Source organism: Rhinopithecus roxellana, chromosome 17 (assembly GCF_007565055.1).
Source record: "Rhinopithecus roxellana isolate Shanxi Qingling chromosome 17, ASM756505v1, whole genome shotgun sequence".
NCBI lineage: Eukaryota > Metazoa > Chordata > Mammalia > Primates > Cercopithecidae > Rhinopithecus > Rhinopithecus roxellana.
In genome coordinates this window covers 108397030-108400608 of record NC_044565.1, presented here as the reverse complement: position 1 = coordinate 108400608, position 3579 = coordinate 108397030, and the positions used below count along the sequence as shown (strand labels likewise).

The 3579-nt window shown below is 46.4% G+C and overlaps 1 pseudogene; it reads right to left on the bottom strand.

Moving 5' to 3' along the window:
* Window positions 1-1535: 1535 nt before the first annotated feature.
* On the bottom strand, window positions 1536-1807 carry LOC104680691 (annotated as a pseudogene).
* Window positions 1808-3579: the final 1772 nt, after the last annotated feature.

Here is a 3579-nt window from a genome sequence, read left to right as displayed (position 1 = left end):
TGTTCGAGAGGAGATCCAAAGATGCAGGCATGTGGCTGGGTGTGGTAGCTCACGCCTGTAATCCCAGCATTTTGAGAGGTTGAGGCAGGCGGATCACCTGAGATCAGAAGTTTGAGACCAGCCTGTCCAACATATAGTGAAACTCCATCTCTACTAAAAAATACAAAAGTTACCTGGGTGTGGTGGCACACGTCCGTAGCCTCAGCTACTTGGGAAGCTGAGGCAGGAGAATCCCTTGAACCCGGAAGGTGGAGGTTGCAGTGAGCCGAGTTTGCACCACTGCACTCCTGCCTGAGTAACAGACCAAGACTCTGTGTCTCAAGACAAAACAAAACAAAACAAAAAAACAAAGATGAAGGCATGAGGGCTTTGAGAGACAGGCAGGGAAAGGGAAAAGCTGACAGAAGGGTGGGAATGTGAGGTCAGGGCTGGTGGCAGTGGAAACTCAATCCCTTTGAGACTTCTAAGAAGCATGTAGATGACCTCCCAGAGTTGTCCACCCACAGATAGGATCTGGCTTTATCACCCAACCCTGGCCTCCACCACTTGAGGGTGCCCCAAGGGAGTGAACTGCCTTGCACTTCTGGGCTGTCCTTACTCAAAGGCTGAGCAAGTGTCTGTGTCTTGGAGAAGGACTTCACAGATGACCCAGTGTGGATGCTGGTGGTGCAGTATGAGTCCGAACTTGCATGGAGCTTGGTTTTACTTATTTTTTCCTCAAGCCAAACTGTATGCAGCTTTATTAAAGATACTTTCCATAAACAATCATGATACTTCAGGCAGGACATGGGTAGACAATTGTTAACAGTATACAACAACTTTCAAACTCCCTTCCTCAATGGACTACCAGAAATCAGAAAGCCACTGTAAAGCCCAATGAAGTCTTCAGCTGATGCTCTGAACAGGGAAAAAGTGTGGAGAGAGGGTTGACATTTCACATTTAGCATACTGTTTAACAACTTTTCACAAGCCGACCCTGACTTTCCGGAAGTGAAATGAAAATGGTAGAATGTATCTGAAGATCCACAATCTAGAAACGGAACCACTGCTCTTTTGACAGGTGCCATCTCAGTGGCACCACTGGAAAGTCCACATTGCCTGACACACTGGTAACCAATGACTAGGGGTCAGGTCCCAACAGATGTCTGGGCTTAAGGGGGTTAAGTGTATGCTGAAAGATGGAAAGGGGGAAGAGGACATAAAAACAAATTTGTTTTTCCATACCACAAGGCTTTTGTGTCAAGGTGGCCATATGTGTCAAAGTCAGGGACTCCCTCCTGCTGGGAGCCAAGGGGAAGTCTCTCAGAACTGGAAAGGAAAGGTGTTTTCCCCACATTAATCCAGCTTCGGAGACATTCTACTAGTGACATACGCCTCTTCCCCGAAAAGCAACAATGAAGTGTTCTGTGTGCTAACAACATAGCTTAAAAACAACAACAACAACAAAATTCTGCATTTTTCTAAAACATGGTAAAAAATAGTATTTCAAACTGTACAGTCACCAGAAGTACATAGTTATCAAAAATGTACACACTTCATTTGGCATCTGCAACACCTTCAGCTTTCTGTGCCTGCTCTGTTTTGGCATCTCCATTTCCTGCAGGGTTTTTCCCCTCCTCGCCAGCATCCGCTTTTCCCTTTTTCCCTTGGGTACCTTCTCTCCCTTCTTTGCAGAGGCCTTTTTAGGCTTGGGCTCTGGCTTTGGAGGAGCAGGTTTAGCAGACAACCTCGTGGATCTTCTCTGTGGATTGTTCTTTACCTTGGCTTTATCTCCTTTAGCATCCCCTTCAGCCTTTCTCTTGGGCATGGTGGTGACGGCAGCGACAGTGGCAGGACACAGGCGCTGAGCGCAGGATGCAGCAGCACGTGGGCTTGGTCAGTCCAGGAGTCGTTCTCGCCTCTTCTTCACACCGCTCCCTTGGTTCTATTTTATATGTTTAAAAGATCTTGCTTGGACAAAATGGAGTGTAGATTTTTGTTATATACCCCTCTTGTGCATACATTTTTTTAAAGGTAAAATACAGGCATAAGAGAGGCAGGCTCAGTCCCAGACTCATTATTACAATAAAGCAAGTCACACAAAGTTTTAGGTTTCTCAGTATGTGTGACAAATATGTTTACATTATGTGATTACTGTAGACTATTAAGTGTGTGTAAAAAAGTGTATACCCTAACTAAAAAACACATTATTGATTTAAAAATGCTAACAATCATCTTGCCTTCAGCAAGTTGTAATATTTTTTCTGGTAGAGGGTCTTGCCTCAATCTGTGTGTATATGTGGCGTGCTGGGGGCGGGGGTGGGGGACAGAATCTTGCTCTGTCACCCAGGCTGTAGTTCAGTGGCGTGATCTCAGCTCACTTGCAACCTCAACTTCCTGGGCTCAAGTGATTCTCCCACCTCATCCTCCCGAGTAGCTGGGACTACAGGTGTGCACTACCATGTGTGGCATTTTTTTTTTTTTTTTTTTTTTTTTTTTTTTTTTTGTAGACATGGGGTTTTGCCATTTTGGCCAGGCTGGTCTTGAACTCCTGGCCTCAGGCAATCTGCCCACCTCGGCCTTCCAAAATGCTGGGATTACGGGCATGAGCCACGGCACCCAGCCCTTGCCTCACTGTTGATGGCTGCTGACTGATCAGGGTGGTGGTTGTTGAACACTGGGGTGGCTGGGGCAATTTCTTAAAATAGACAACAATGAAGTTTTCCTCATCGATTCCTTTCATGACAGATTTCTCTGTAGCATGAAAGGCTGTTTGATAGAATTTTAACCACAGTAGAACTTCTTTCAAAATTGGAGTGAATCCTCTCGAACCCTGCTGCTGCTTTATCAAGCACATTTACGGAATATTCAACAGCGGAATGTGTCATTTCAGCAATGCTCACAGCATCTTCGACAGGAGTACATTCCATCTCTCAAGAAACCAATTCCTCGGCTCATCCGTAAAAAGCAACCTCCTGTTTGTTAAAGTTTGATCATGAGATTGTAGCAATTCAGTCCCATCCTCAGGCTCCACTTCTAACTCGAGTTCTCTTGCTGTTTCCACCACATCTGCAGTGACTCCCTCTACTGAAGTCTTGAAGCCCTCAAAGCCATTCAGGAGGATTGGTATCAACTTATTTCACACTCCTGTTGATGTTTTGACCTCCTCCCATCAATCACGAGTGTCCTCATGGCATTTAGAATGATGAATCTGGCCGGGCACGGTGGCTCATGTCTGTAATCCCAGCACTTTGGGAGGCCGAGGCAGACAGATCAGTTGAGGTCAGGGGTTCGAGACCAGCTTGGCCAACATGGTGAAACCTTGTCTCTACTAAAAACACAAAAACTAGCCGGGCGTGGCAGTGGGCGCCTGTAATCCCAGCTACTCACGTGGCTGAGGCAGGAAAATTGGTTGAAACCCAGAGGCGGAGGTTGCAGTGAGCCGAGATCATACCACTGCACTCCAGCCTGGGTGACAAAGAGAGACTCGGTATCCAAATATATATATATATATTTGGATATATAATGAAGAGCATCCTGCCGGGCGCGGTGGCTCAAGCCTGTAATCCCAGCACTTTGGGAGGCCGAGACGGGCGGATC